The 16,651-nt window shown below is 39.0% G+C and overlaps 1 long non-coding RNA gene across 3 annotated transcripts in view; it reads right to left on the bottom strand.

Annotated features, from left to right (window-relative positions):
* Positions 1–718: 718 nt before the first annotated feature.
* Positions 719–16,651, bottom strand: part of LOC115611587 — a 49,348-nt gene continuing 33,415 nt past the window's right edge. The window contains exons 3-7 of one of the 3 annotated variants that reach the window (XR_003992635.1): positions 14,480–14,562; positions 10,962–11,042; positions 8,018–8,079; positions 5,268–5,325; positions 719–828 (exon numbers count right to left, since the gene is read on the bottom strand). This is a non-coding gene — a long non-coding RNA (uncharacterized LOC115611587). Of the gene's footprint in view, positions 829–5,267; positions 5,326–8,017; positions 8,080–10,961; positions 11,043–13,097; positions 13,185–14,479; positions 14,563–16,651 lie in introns of those variants that run through there. The other 2 variants (XR_003992636.1, XR_003992637.1) reach the window with 2 other exon arrangements.

The raw sequence follows: 16,651 nt of genomic DNA, 5'->3' as shown, positions 1-16,651 counted from the left end.
ACAACTTGCACCATTTGTGTGGCTCAGAGAAACACATCTTATATAAAAGGGATTTTTCATTACACTAATTAAAATTCTGAAAGTCAAACTGCAGACTTACTGTTCGTCCTGTACAATGATGCTAACCCTTATGGCATCTCCCATCCTGTGCTGGCTTTCCTCTGCTGAGGTCACCAAATAACTGAATAACTCCCTGCTGTTACCAGGTGCCAGCTAAGAAATACAGCCAAGTGACATCACACTGTACTGCAAAGCTGAGCAAAAACTACAACAAAGCAAATAGTGATCACTTGGTCTGTGGAAATATGCTTTTGTAACAGGACAAGCTGAAATCAAGCTCCAAGCAGGCCATGGCAGACCCAGATGAGGCTGAGAGGTTGATCAGTGCTCAGCAGAAAGCCTGTTTACAAGCAGAGGCGACTGCACATTTAACTGGTCTGCAAATGCTCATAGGAGCAAAAAGGCCCTTGAAGGAAACTCTCAATTAAAAATTCTCTCACCAACTCATTACTCAATGGTGTATTTAAAGGCCAAAGGGGAAAGGGGCTGGGGCTGTTCCCACCAGGCTTCATCTGCAATCAGCAGAGCTCCTAAGAATTTCTGTTTCAGAGAAAACACATTGTTTCGCTCTTTCTAATTCAGAATAAGAAGAGATGCATTAAATACAGGAATTATGTGTTTTGCTGTTGTTTGTGTTTTACTATTTTATTTTTTTTACCTTAATGATGCTTGCTGAGCAGTGTGTGATATACCAGATCAGCCAAAGATAATCATAACAAAGATGCTCCAGTCTGTACTTGATGGGCTGCCCTCCTTAGTAAAACCTAACTGGATGAAAAAGGAGAGTATTAAAACACATAATCAAAATAACGAGAAAATAAAATTTAATTGCTGTCACCAGCACATCATATAGGAAAAAAAAGAAAAAGAATGTGAAAAATAAAAAAATTGAACTTCACCTCTTCAGTCTTACATGAGACTTATCTAAAACTATTTTTTCTCCTTTGCAAATATTTTCCCCAGAGGAAAAATGTTAAAAATTTGCAATTTCACAGGGAAAAAAAAAAAGAGAGAGAAAAAAATTAATCAAGGCAGCTTTTAACAAACCAATATTTCAGTAATAACTTTGCTGGGTTTTGAGGTGGGATTGTTAGCAGCCTTAGCATTGCCCTGCTGGCAGGTGCACCCTGACAGTTTGCTATGGCTGCCCCATGCCCTTCCCCATAATGCTCTGTGCCAAGGCTGACATGTGCCAGCCCTTGCTCCTCAGCCTCGACAGCAGCAAGCACAATCAGTGGGACAGGGCAGGTGGGGAGCAGGGAAGAGGCAAGCTCCCCACCACCCCAATCCCAGGAGTCTTCCTTCCCACATATCCGCCTTCTTCAGTGGCCTCTCTCCCTCCACCGACCACGTCCCTGCCTGGGATGCAAGCCTTGCCAGAAAGCTGCGGGAAGGCAGGGTTAGCATCAGAGGCTATAATTAAACTTCAGAGCTCCATGACACCACTGTCCAAGCATGTCTGACAAGAACACTGCTGCGGGTCCTCCAGTGCAGTGCAGCTGGAGAGAGATATTTCTGACGGTGCCTCGGAGCGGGACAAGGTTGTGCAGCGGACATCCTGGCTGACGTACGTGTCCCTTCAGCAAATCACTGTTGCTATGGGCTGCCAAGACTGTGAAATCAGCACAACGCTGGTGGGGTGGGGGGGTGGGGGGTGGGTATTTTATTTATTTTGTTATTTGTGTTTTTTCCCAAAAAGATAGTATGAGTCTGTCAGAGAACAAGAGGTATGGTTTACAAGCATCAAGCAATGGAGGATGGGCAACCCAGTTTAGCACAGGACATGCTTCCAAACAGCTTGCACAGATGTGCAAGGCCACTCACACTTGTAATTATGTTTCTTACACTGAAGTTTGGTTTCCCTGTGGCTCTCTGGGTTTTTTACGCCTCTTGGACCAGATGGGCAAGTAGATGCAGCTCTTTGTATGTACAGCACAAGGAAAATGTCAGACTTCAGGGGATATAAATAGATGTCACAGGTAGATTTTTGTGTTTCTGATGCTTGCCTGAAATACTAGGAGGGAAAAAAGGGCATCTGTCATCACATTTCATTCATAAATGGCTCTTTTCTGGAGAGGGATGGCAGAGGTGTGAAACAGGTTTGTGAAAACCAGCACACGTATCAGTTTCTTCACTTTCTTCTGCATATCAAAGAAATATTATGCATTGCCCTATTTTGACCCATTTCTAGGGCTTCTCCAATCCTACACAGTTCTTCATGGTCAACCTGAATCAACCAGGGAATCTTGTTGGAAAATACCCATGCCCTGAAAGGTTTCAGCATTTCCCATGTTACGCTGGACAAACATCATCTCAGTCAGGTGTTTCTCATGGCATCCCCCTTCAGAGCCCCAGCAACAAGGAGAAGGCTGTGAAAATGCAAATAAGGCCATCAGGAAGACTGTTTTCAGATCATGTTTTGTGTGAAGTTTGCAGTTTAAATCCATCCAATTTCTTCCTCTTTTACCTGCTACTCTGCTAAAATTTGGAAATTGTAATATGCAATTATTTGTAAGGGAGATAAAAATCACATGTAAAGGATGTACTTTTTAGGAACATGAGTGAAACAGAGGCAGGAAAGTGAAAGAAGATATCCACAAGAAAAAAATAAAACAAAACTTCTCAGTAGTTATTTTCTAGATTGAGATGGTCTAAATACCAGCCTAAGTACCTCGTGGCCTCAGGGGGTAGATATAACTGGAAATTTAATGCAAGAAATAAAAACTCCACTGCAAATGCTGTGCCTTTCCACACCATGCGGTCTGCAACCACTTGTACACACACCATGTAGTCAGCACATCATCATCTCACTATGAAGGTACTTTTCCCTGTATCCCTGTGGCCACACCATGCTATTTGGAAAGGCGGGTATCGGCGTGACAGCCAGGCGGGCCATGGTGTCTCCGGGCTGGGTGCACATGGGTTTCTCCCCATGGGGCAATGGCATTTCCCTCAAACCACAGGCTGCAGTCCGAGGGGATGATTGAGAAGATGTTTTGTCATCTCCAGCTCTGCCCCAGGATGGGAATAGCCTGCATTACAGAATTCAGAGCTAGTAATGAAAAAAATCATCAATAGCGTTTTATCATTCTTAGCAGGGAGATTGTATTTTCAAAACAGCCTACTGCCCCTAGCAGTTGAGGCTCAGACTGAATAACTCCCATGGAGTTTATCTTATTCCACCCATCCTGTTTTTGCCGGTTAGGTTGCCTGCAGGACACAGGCATCCTGGAGGACAAAAGACAGGAATTAGCAGCTGCCATGCATTAACCATTAACCCGAAAAGGCTGATAATGAGATGAGAAGTTTTCAACTTTATATTTTTTTAACTTCTCTGGAGGACCATTCACACTCTACCAAGTAGAAGAAACTGATCAAAGAAGACAGAAACTTCAGGATGCCAAAAACCCAGTTTCCTAGAAATCATGTGAAAGTATATCTCTCTTTTTATATAGTGGCCACAGAAGATAAGTTGTCTGGACAACATTTTAGGAAAAGAAATGCCTCAAACTATACAAGCCTCACAAGGCTTTGAATAGAGACTGTGCTACAGAGGTAGCATCACACTCCTTGGGAAGGTGTATTTTTCCAGAGACACCATCAATTCTGGCTTCAATATTCTACCTGCCCTCTCTTCTCCCTTCTCTTCCATACTTCAGCAACCATCATCTCCACTTCATCCTCTGTCTTTCTCTCACTTGGGTCACACCAGCTCTCCTGATACCTTTCCCCAGTTTAGCCTGCATACTCATCCATTAAATCAAGAAAACTAGCCCTGGAAAAGAAGTTTCAGAAATCCCTGTTTCTAGATGATTAGTCAAGAATCTCTAGCAAAAGAGTGAACTTGTTGCTATCGTGACCTAATTCTGCATTTGCTCCTCCTGTGTCTATGCAACATGGTAAAACAGATTTCAAGGACCAGCTCCAGATGGTGGAGGTCCAGTCAGGTGATAAACATGGATGAACAAAGACCCATGTGTCTCATAGGCATGCATAGGAGGTATATGTGTCTCAGACTCCAGCTCACTCCTCCCTACACCACTGTTCATTTTCCCAAATAAACAGGAAAGCATATATGAATGCTTTCTACTTGGAGACACAGCAAGTTAGTTGTTTCTCTGTTTTCCCTCCTTACTCAAAAAAAGCTCTTGACTTCTTGCCCACCTTTCTTCCCTATTTCTTTATGCTTTATGTTGTTCTGTACAATGAAGGGTTGCAGAGCTCCTTGATTTCACTGTTCCTGAACAACTACGAATAGAGTATTTCTGTCCCCAATATGAGCAGGAACATGATAAATCACATATATTTGAGTATTACAGTTGCAGACTCTGGTATCCATTTCCTAGGAGGGCAGGAAGCCTTTTTCTTAAAGCCTTCCCACATTTTGTTAAACGAGAATGCCACTCCTGAATCACACTGGAGTTGAGGCAAAATAAACAATCTCTTACATAAAGTAAGAAAGTCCAGAGGGAAAGCTAGCATGAGTAGAAAGTAAACTTCCTTGTTATGCAACTCATCTTGCCTAACTCTTTAAAGAAAACCTTAAGAACTGAAGCTAGAATAGCAGATGCAGGATGACCTTATTTCCTGTTGAACATGTGCTCTCTCCAGCCACACAAGGGCTGTGTGCGGATGATCATCAATGCAGACCACTCCTGCTTGCAAAGCAGCTCATGGCTGGCTCACATCAAGAATGGAGACACTTCAGGCATGCACAGCTCCTGATTGCATAAAGCCATGTCAACACTGATTTAATTGTATTGCCATTTTAATGCCCTTTTCTTCTCTCCTCGTGGAAAATTGAATAATCCCCTTTTTATTTCCTAGCTGGGGGGCATTGCTCGCACACATCTCAGCAAGTCCTTCAGGCAAATCCACTTACAAAGATAGCATCACTGCATCAAGTCTGAGAAGTGAAAGTCTCTTTTCAAAGCCATTCAGTCCACGTCCAAGCACTAGGCTTCTTGCAGGCACGCACACGCCTGCAGACACCTCTCACCAACTACCAGAGCAGAGCCAGCATCCCCAGTACAGACTACCAAAAATAGACTGAAAGCACATTTTGAGTATCACCTGGCAGAGCTGGGTTAAAGTCAGGAGCAGTGTGGGTTTTATCTCGATACAGGATCTGTAAGACGCAGGGCTGGGAAGATATTGTCTTGCTCTGAAGCAAGGTGCTACCCGTGAAGCACCTGGAAGCGTCTTACCTGGTCAGGATGGAGCATCTCCCTGTCTCTGCTCAGTTTCCAGCAGCATGCTTAGCTTCTAATTTGAGAAAGGAAAAATTCAGTCTGGCATGCTACCCTTGAAAACCAGCCCACCCATCTATTATGCCAGAACTAGTGTTTATAGTTTTCCTCAAAAAAGGTCACTGAGTACTTTTCAGCACTACACAGCGTGGGACTGTGTATCCACATGAGATGTCAGAAAGCTCACTAAACTGGGAACTTTGTTCTATGCAGAAGAACCATATTTCTGTAACTCACAAAACCTTCCTTAAAGCTATGGATTTCCACCTCACATTAAGCAATCACGGAAGTCCTCTAGGTCTCCTGTGACATTCTGCTCAACCCAACCACCTTACTGAAGCCTGCAACTCATAACAAAGTCAATTGAAGCCTTTGTGATGTGATGACTTTCAAAAGATACACAAGAAGCAAATTTTCTAGCACAACTTGAAAAAGAAAACAGCTTTCCTTGGTATTTTAATACCTACACATCCACAGCTAGAAACACCCAGATTGCAGGCTATGTGCGTGGCCTCACAAACTGGCTTAAAACTTTTGACGTTAAACATTAAAAAATTTTAAACCTTGAATTTAAAGGGGTGAAAATGGCAACAGTAATTTGCTAGAGCAGTTTAAAATTTCAATTTGGAAAATGCAATTTGCCTTTCACTGTGACAAAAAAAAAAAAAAAAAGTACTTTTTCACAGGGATTTCATCACTGTGCAAAATGTTCATCATCATCATCTTCACTTTTCTCCTGTAGCAAATGAAGACATGGAGTCCCCACAGACTGCTAGTCCAGAAAGCAGTCCTACTAAAAGCTTTGGTCCAAGCCATTAAAATGCATGAAAGTGAAGAACTACCTCAAACCATGTTTTGTTGTCTGTAGATCAAATTAAAACTGGCCTTGTGCTAGATAATACAAACGGAGGTGAGGCCCCACCACACTTCCTACAATATCTGTGTCTTGTTGGGATTATGATGGAGCCCAGCCTCATGTTGCCAAGCTTTTCTTGGGACAGAAATGACACGGTCTGTCTATGCTGAAGTTTCCCAAATACTCTCTAACTCCTGAAAGACCTTTTCCCACCTACGTCCCCAGCACTGGGCCTTGAAACCAGCCCCTAGAAAGAACAGTAATTTCCCATTTCATCATGCTTAGAGAGTCCCTTTTCAACTAAATGTCAGGGTCTTTTTTTCAGCCCCTGCCATTAATCAGGCCCTTTTACTTTGAGGCCAGGAGAGGAGAAGGGCTCCCAGTCACAACTCACAGTTTCTGACCATAGTTGACCACTTTGTGGGTTCTTTGGTTCCTCGGGCAGAAAAATCACTGTAATTAAGTGTCAGGAGTTTGATGAGGAAACCTTTCCTCATACTGGAGGCAGGAGTCTTCACTAGCCTCTTTCTCTCACTTTTTGACAATGCATCAAAGTCACAACATAAAAAGCCTTGGAATTTTCCAACATTTCTGTTTCCTTTGAAGGCAAGAAAAGAGCTTTTTAGGAAAAAAAATTTACTTTAGTCCCCAGACATTCAAAATGCAGCTGGAGGAATAATTTTTACCAGTTTTCCTCCAGCAAGCAGCTTGTGTAAATGGTGTTTTTGGAGGAAAAAGGAACACATAGACTAAATAGATATTAATTGAGATTAAATACATATTAGCTGTTGTAACATGGGAAACACAACCTTAACTTGCTGCCTGTTGTCTGGCTGATTTAACAGGCTTATTTAGACAATTATATTGGAAAAAGTGGCTGAGGGAGGGGACTTGCTTTCTGCTTTCTATGGTGTTTTGTTGTTTTTTATTTTTACATGTTCTCACTTCGGAGGCATTTCCAGAGCTTTTTGTTTTTTAGCAACTAGGAATGGGTTCCCAAGCCTGTGGAAGTGAAAATGTGTATGAGGGCCTGCCTAATTCATGGATGCTGGGAGTAACAGTTCTTCAGACATGGTGACTTTTGTAGACAATTGTTCAGCTGAAGAAACCCCTGACTTTGCACCCCAAATTGTCACAACCTCTCTTCATTTCACAGAACCCATGACAGAGCTGCATGACAAGCCAGACTGTCACCAGCTCCTCCACAGCAATGAGAAGACTTCGTGTGAAATTTTTTAACAGCTCTTAGAAATACTTCTCCTCATTCTATGATTCTCTGGTTTCTCTTCTGCATTTTGAAGTTCCTTTCCATAGTCTGAAAATTCAAGTTCATGTCAAGTTCACTTTTTATTTCAAAATATTCACCTCAAGCCAGGAAGCATGGCAGGGAGGATGGACGGTACTATAGTACCATGACACTTAAATTTTCCAGATTTGGTGCACAAATGTAAAGAACAGAAGACTGCTTACAGCAGTCAGCTATCAGGTATTCTCCTGTCAGTCTATCCGAGCTTTCTGTAGGAGCTGTTCCAAAACATTTAAATAATAAAGCATTCTGTGAAGTGAGAATTTATACCTTTTATATCATGAATTTATACTTTCCATATTCCATGTAAGGATGGTAACAAAAGGACCATCCACTCCACTTCTCTTTAATCCAGCTAATTCACCACAGACAGAGCCACATTGGAAGTAGAAATTACCCAAAAGCTAGAGCACGTGTTACAGAGATTTGACATTCAAGTCCATGCTTATGTAATATAGGAAAACTCCAAAAATGTTTGTTGCATCCCTAGGTGGAGGATGAAATTTTTCAAACGCAAATATTTGCAAGATGTATTAATATGGATACCTCTCCTCTGAATCCTTACAACCAGACACAGACAACTATAAAGATTCAGTCGTATCCTCCATCTGAAAGAGAACACACACAAAAGACAAGCTTGAGAGAATAAGAAGGGTGTTTCCATCCTCAGGTCATAGCTCAATTTTCTAATTAACACAATGTTTGCACCCAGAGACTCTCTCCCACACTTCAGCCTTTTCTGTGTGATTCATTATCCCATATGAGTGACAGTTTCTTTATGGTCCTTATTTTACCATGAAATATCTTTTACCTTTAATCATCTATTGGCACAGAGCATATGCTATTGATTATAAATTGGGCTGTATTTAGTAGGCATGCAAATATTTGGTTTTGGTGAAACACAGTGAGCTTCCAGCTCCACCTATTGGTGTAAGAGATGTTATTTAGGTGAAATTTAAGAGCTGTCATAAATGCCAGGAATGGAAAAACTCATAGTGAAGGAATACACGATCTTCTCAGTGACTATTTCCATAATTCTTCAAGGACAAAACAAAAGAGTTAAGACAACTAGGTAGAAATTGTGGAAGTCCAGTGCCACCATACGGATGGCACATTCAATGATCCGAGAACTTCAGCAGTCCATTCTGTTCAGTGACCTTAATACAAGGTACTTGTATTAAGCATAGGAAAACTTCTGCTAAATAAGTATCTTTATCGCTAACATATTTTTCAAAGACATGAAGCGGTTCATTCAAGGATGGAGCAGTGGATGTGAACAAAACCAAGCTCCCCAGAAAACCAGCAGGTCATTTCCCTGGACTTTTCTAGGAAAACAGCAGGATGGTTGCTCTCATGGGAGTGACAGACATACAGACTGACATAGTAACCCATAAGTTATCTCCATCTGTTTTAAAAACAACTATTCCACTAAAAGATCCTATTTTGTGGATTAAAGCAGTATTTATTATTTATTTAAAGCTGCATTTATTATTTCTTAGTACATATAAAAGATCAGACAAAGTCAAGCTGCATATTAATCACACCTCAATTATGATGTCCAGTACCCAGCAATGATGTTGACCACATTGATTTTCAGTATGATTTGGAGTTCTGATAATAAAATCAGGTACCTTATAAACTGATAGTCTAGAGATTGCCTATCTCTTATACCAGATAAACTGAATTACTAGAATTAAAAAAGGAAGCTGTGGCTGGGGCCCGATCCCTTGTTAGGAATGCTTGGTAAAGCAAACTAGATCTAAGTATAGAGGCTGTAGATGCCCCATCCCAAGAAACATTCCAGGCCAGGTTGGACACGGCTCTAAGCAAGCTGATGTAGTCGAAGATGTCCCTGCTCATTGCAAGGGAGGTTGGACTAGATAACCTTTAAAGGTCCCTTCTAATCCAAGCCATTCTATGATTCCATGATTCTGTAGATTTTCTTAATCTTTTTCTAGAAAACCCATTTCCACACTTAAAACTTCTATCTTGCTATTGAGGTGTATGGGAAAACATCGGACTTGTTCCTGCTCTCTGGTCACAGTGATCCAATATCCTGGAGGACAGCACAGACCACACTATGGAAAGAATGTCAAAGCTGACATACATCATGTCCTGATACAATTTTGCAGTATTTCTAGCTCTTTCTCCCTGCAGAGACTCCTATTGCCATTCAAATATATTTGTCCTCTGAAAGGTCTTACATTATATTTATCCTCCAAATATCCACCTGGAAGCAGCATTCTGCCCTTAACACTGATTTATTTAATCACTATCAAAAAATTTCTGTTTTGCATTTTCAAAGCAGAAGTTCATCCTAATGGAACTTAAAAGTTCTTCAATGGAAACTATTGAAAGTAACTTTTCCTTTGCTAAATGACCTGCCCAAGATTTAATCTTCCTTTATTACAATTACTTCTGTTTCATGAGAAAAAACTCATAAAACTGTTATAACTGATGTTAGCTTGAAGCACACATTAATTAAGGAATGAAGGTATATTTCTAATAATACTGCTTTTGTAATGCAATGTCGATCTCCTGAAATGAACTGCAAGCAACTAAAAATAGCAAAATGAAAAACCTTTGGGGCAAATATTGCCTCTGAAATATAAACAGCTTCAGATTTTAATTCAGCACACAAAATTCCTCTGCTCTAACCCCCTTCTGTTTATAGGAAAGGAGCCAATAGAAAATAGATTTGTAATAAAAATCCTTGGAATTCATGCAGTCAAGCTATTTATTAATAGCATCATTTTTAGATGTTGAGTTAGCACAAGGATACCACTGTTTAAGCTTTATCATCATATCTTTTAATTCTTCTGTTTGCATTTATCTCTACCAACCATTTCCAAATGTATAAGCTAATTCTTTTATTAGTGGAGAATTAAGGTGCCCACACAAATATTTTGTCTAAAAGAGTCTAATTTTTTCATATTTCTGGAGGGTTTCTTTTTTTCTAATCCACTTCTTTTTTCTGTGGAAATTACACAATTGCTTATTCAGTTTATTATTTTATTTTTCTTGGATTTCTTCTGAAAATTACAGCCTTTTCCAATAAAGACTTTATTTTTCTTTTCCTTTTTATGAAGAAATTTCCAAACAAGTTGGAATCAATATACTGTTAACAAAGCAGAATCTATTTCCAGCTGCAAATACTAGGGTAGAAATCCATAAAAGGAATGTAACTCCACACAAAAGAAAAGGGAAAGTCATAAAATATAACTTTTCACATCCGATAAAAATTCAGTTGAAATGGAGCTAAGCCTTATATTTCAAAACTTTGTGTGAAAGATGCTACCCTTAAAGTAAAAAAAATAAAATAATCTAAACTAACTAAATAAAATATTTTGTTATTATAAAGAAATAAAGATATTTAAAGTCCATTTTAACATAAAATTCACACATGGTATAAAAAAAGAATATATGTACTAAGCAATTAAGCCTGTGTTTGAGGCATAAAACCTCAGTCTCAAACCTCCTAGACACATACAAAGTATTTTTGCACATCTTCCCATGTTACAGTATCCTTCCAAGGCAGCTTTGGGTTGTTTTGGTATAGACTTCACCCTTCCTGTGAATAAGACATGAAGAAGAAAATTTCTCTGAGATTTTTACAGAACACAGAAAAGAGATTTTGGTTCATGTAGAATTATGGCTACTAAAATAATAATTAAAAAAAAAGTTTTAAAACTTGACTAAAGTATTGCCATAACTTGAAAAGGAAATTTGAACACTATCTTCATTACTCCACCAAAAAAAAATATTGGCCTGATACCAGGAACTGAATTTCACAAAGGATTTTCTTTTTAATAAGTTTGAACAAAGAAAAATGGGCTTTGCTAAGAACATCTGGAAAATTGAATAAATTCTGAAAGAAAAAATGTTGTAATTTTGATCACTACACACCATTTCACTTAAGGAAGATAAGATTTTCTCATCCCCTATTTCCCACTGCCTTAGCTATGGAGCAGAATCAGCAACCACAGCACAGTGCTCCAGCAGCACTTGGTCGGGATTAACCTCCTCTTATGAATAAGGTCAGAGTGAGTCCATCCAAAATGCTTAAGCAATCAAAGGCAAAATATGAAATGAAAATCAAGAGACAATGTTTGGTTTTGCTGACTACTGAGTATAATTCATACTCAGTGCGTGAATGCATACTCAGTATGTGAATTTACACGTACTCAGCCTAGGGGAATCCCTATCATGGAAAACTTGCCAGAAAGTTGATTCAAGAGAAAAGATTTTAAGTTAGGAGAGTTAAAAAAGAAAATATCATTCTCTTCACTTACCAGGTAAAACAATGAACTGAAGCATATGTTTCAGCAGAATGTGTTAGGAAATGCCATATTGAATAATATCAAGTCTTTTAGACAATTTTACAATGATTATTAGGAAAGTAAGCTGATTCTCAACTTCTTCTATTAAAGACTTTCAATTTTAGTCTAATAGTGAAGCCACTAATAACCATCCACTTTTCCAATAAGTACTTCCAACAAATTTCCATCATTTTCATTGAAGCAGACAAGAAATGTGCTACCAAGGAAGCAAATTTGAAAATTTTACTTGCTATATGCTCAAGACGTTATTGATACCCAATACAGACATCATATAGCAATGGCAGAAACATATATATGTTAAAAAAAAAAAATCTACTGTTAAAAATGTTCTATAATTTAAGAGAACCACAAAAAGATTAGCAGCAGGTGAATCAAAATTTGATCCCAGATATCTATGCTTTACGAATGTGAACAACATTTGGCATTACAGAATTCACACTGAAACCAAAGGAAGGCAGCTGTAGTGAAACTGACACTTTCTGTGACACTGATGGCCAGCCCTGGGTCAGAGTTTTGAGAAGAAAATAATCTCCTCATTTATCTCTAGACTTCCTTCAAAATCAATTTCCACATGTCAGTGGGGAGCATATTAATAATCTCTCTGAGTAATTTAATCAGGAAATTATCAAAACAATAGGAATACTACTCAACATTGTTTTCTCAGTGGTGTTTCCAGACAAAGTAAAGACAGTTGAGCTGGTCTCATTAGCAGCTGCTTCTGGGCTGAGATCTTCACCATGTATATACATGGGCCATAAGGAAGAAAGAGAGTCATGGAGCAACAACTGATGAAATACAGAGCAGTGAGGTTCATTTTAAATTACATTGCCAGGAAACTGAGACAAGATTAAATATATATGGATTATGATGGGAGGAGGTTTCTGCTCAGATGAGCTGGTATCTATGGGTCACCAGATCTTGAGGACATGGCAGATTTGCTGGCTCTATATGGAGAACCTGCCAGGTACAGGTATCCCATGTATCTATAAACAAAATACCTACCACAAACAGCAGCAAACAGAGTAACATCGATTGCAGACAGTGGCTCTCTAACACTTGAAAAAAGATTTGTGACTATGATGTTAAATATTCAAAGTAACATAGATATAAAAATAAATATTTGGGGAAACAGGTTTACAGCCAGAGTAGCATGAATGCTCTTTGCAACCTTTCCTCACTGAAAAATATAACTGGAATCATTTGGTCTTGTACTAAAATGGCATTTGCTATATTTCAAGGAAGGAATTAAAGTATAAATCCTTGTAATTTATGCAGGGAAATGAACATTGAATTCATCACATTGCTTTATTCATGTCTTCTCCCACATTCCCTCTTCTTCTAGTTCTTCTAATTTGAGTTTCAGATTCAAACAGCTGCAATTACAGAACAATTCAATGACAGGGTGAGGAAAAGAAAAAAAACAAAAAAACCCAAACCACCAGAGTGTGGTTTGGCAGGACATGTTCTGTTTTTAAACAAGGATTAAAATGAGGATTATTCAAAAGCAAATAAACTTATGCCAGCAATTAGTACAAATTCCTATAATCTTGGATTATGTCTGTTAGTATTCAGCTGCAACAGGCTAGTCAGAACAGGAATTCCTTTTTACAGGTGTTGTTCAAGGCATCTTTACAGACACGTAGAAAATTCATTAATCACAGTTACTAAAGGTGGATTTTAAGAACAATTAAACCTAAATTTGTTAAACTGGCTGAAGTTCAGGCTGAGAACCAATCTTAAAGCCAGCAAGAAGGCTATTTTACTAGTTCTCTTGTGTGAAGCCAAGTGGATATTAGAAGAATTTCAAGAAATGAAATCTGATGCAGACTGAAATTATAAGGAAAAATTATTTATCTTCATCTTATTTTCATAATAGCAAACAGCCCTCTAGCTGACATTTCAGAAACTTCAATCCATAGTCTCTAATTCCTTAGAATTTGAGACATACTTTGGAAAACAAAAAGTGATTAAACCCAGGTTTCCCATGTGAGTAGGACCCATTCAATCAGGACTGCAGCACAGGGAGTTGCAGGCATGGGCCACTCAGCCCAGAAACACTGCCCTGGCAGTTTACTCGCCTTGGGTAAAACATCAGGGGGCCAATATGATCCAGAAAGCTGACATAGAGCTTTATAACTATAGATCACTGAAGACATCACCATGTTATCAGTTTGCCTTGCTTCACACACAGGAAGAGGCAGCAGTAGACCTACAGGACATTTGCACATCACCCATGTACCAATACTGAGGCAAACTGACAGTTTTGGGGGATCATTCAGTCTCAGAACTGAAACCTGGATGGTAGAAGAGAGTTACAGCTGCGCCTGTATAATGTCATCTAAATCAGGTACAGACACCTCAGCAGCAATGAAGAATTAGTTTCATTTAGTTTCAGACATATTACATTAGCCTTTGACAAAGGGTAATCAAAGGTTAGTCTTGGCAGTTAATTATTTGTTTGGAAGTATTCTACTAAGTTAGTGTGAACTTTTTCAAATACGTTGCACTTGTAATGCGTAAAATAGATGAATATAAAAGAGGTAGTAAGTAATAAAAGGGAACCTGGCAGCTTGAGCTTAAGATTTCCTTTGCTGAAGGTGTTACTTTAAGCCGTGACTAAGGCCAGGTTTCAGGTTAGGAACATGGTGTCCAAAACGAACAGAAGCACCTGCATTGTCTCTGTAATCCTCTTGACGATAGTTGTGATGATTGATGGACCTTGTTCAGCCTTCCTTGACTACAAACAGCCACCTGCCAAAACAAAAAAGAGGTCCAAAACCAAAAGGAAGAAATAAATTTTATTAATAACTCAAGATTTATTAATGTGTAGCTCACCAAGCTATGCTTAAAGCTAAGACAAAAGTTAGACCTGGAATTCCTAAGGCACCTCTATTAGCTATTAAGGCTTACCTTTCAAAAGTCAGAAAGTGATTGGGCTGCAGGAGACATAACTATGACGTTGCCCAATTACATTACTGGAGGACTAACAAGACTAGGATTTTGAACAGTGAAACATCTCTCCAGGCATAAGATTTCCAGTTAGAAATCTGATCATGAAAACCTTAAGGCACACATGGGTTAAAATTAGTTACGTCAAACATTTTATTAGAGATTTTTCTCTGCCTCTCCATCAGTAACCCTTCTGATACCACATATTTAGGAATATTTCTTTTAATAATATCACTTCCCAGGTAACTTAAAAAGTGAAATGAGCAATAGTAAAACATTTACTAGAACTATTGCTGAACATGGAGTAAATTATCTGCTGTGTCACAGTAAGGCAAACAAGTTGGACTGAGTGGTCCATACATAAACACTAATGATCACATTAACTCACACTATTTTATTAATTACTACTACAGGAAAGCCCACACACTTGAAATGTCCTCTTCCATCTCTGGATTTATTGTTACTCTGAAATTAATGAGTTCAAAACTATCCTCTTCTATCCTCTTTAAAACCTGTTAATGGTCACCACCTGGCTTGCTCACACTAGACCCTTTTGAAAATTTGGAGGCACACTTTACATATCACTCTACTAATTCCAAGAATTCAAGAAAGTCCCTGTTCTCTGAGTCATTAGTTTTTGGTCCACCATCATTGTTTCCAGTCAAAACATTTCAAAAAGGAAATTACAGCAGCCAAGATAATCAAGCATTGAGTTCCTGGGGTGGATATTTTGACACCTGAAATTTTACCATGGAAATTTGTTCTGCTTGAATGAATCAGTAACCTAGGAAAAAAAACAAAATGAGTAAAAAAGTACTACAATAGGTTGTGATTCATTTTTCACCATTAAGTGGCTACGTGCATTCATACCATGCTAAAGCACACACTGTGAAGAAGAGCATGGCAGCTAGCGAGGAGAAGAAACCCAAACTACTGTATGCATCAGCAAATGAACGTGACACATCCACCAGGTTTCAGAGCTCCATTGCTGAAGAGATGCTTTGAGTTTAGTAGGAAAATAAGCAGAAAAGGGAAGAAAAAATAGCTGAAGAAGTCATCTTTTCACTGCAGGAATCTCTTCCTAGACAATAGACAACATGTTTTACTTCTCAGGGTCATGTTTAATATTTAACATAGTGAATAACATGGCCCGTTTGCATTTAAAATGGTGAATCCTGTCATTTCAGGCCTGGAACAGAGTACAGGTAGATATTGACTTATCGCTTTGTGTGGGCCAGGAAGACGCAGGGAAGTGAAGAGGCATACCATCAGCAGGGACAGCATAGCTAATTAATTGCACCTATATCTAAAGCAAAAGGATTTACCACTTTCCCTATTAATACCAATGACATCATAGTAAGGAAGGAGAATATAGAGAATCACTTTTGCCAGAGACAAGCAATCGCTCTAAACATGCTTTACTTATACCATTTTGAACCTACGTATTTCAAAGTGCCTACCTGTACAACAGAGGCTTCTTATATCATGATTAATATTTGATACAATATTTGTATCATAACACTGAAATACAGATCACACCTTTAGTGTATGACGTAATACAATAATAGTCGGCAGCCAGCCCCTTTCAACATCTGTCTGCCAAAACATCCAAGGTAATTGCATCAATCACTGGCTCCATATAAACAAGTTCATGGTTGGTGGTAGTGCAGTCTGATAACCATCATGAATTAGTCTGCTTATAAGACAGTGTCTCTTATCCTATGGACACAGCCATATCGCCTGCAAACCTTCATAATTCCATCTATTTTGGGCCAAACTGGAACTGCTATCAGGCTCATGAAGTGCAGGGAGATGTGACGCTCACAGTCTAAGCATCAGCCATCCAGAAGGTCAGCCTTCTGGGTACACAACACACAGCTATATGTAATCC

This window comes from Strigops habroptila, chromosome 8 (assembly GCF_004027225.2).
Source record: "Strigops habroptila isolate Jane chromosome 8, bStrHab1.2.pri, whole genome shotgun sequence".
NCBI lineage: Eukaryota > Metazoa > Chordata > Aves > Psittaciformes > Psittacidae > Strigops > Strigops habroptila.
Note: the sequence above shows the minus strand (reverse complement) of the source record. Positions and strands in the feature narration are given on the sequence as shown.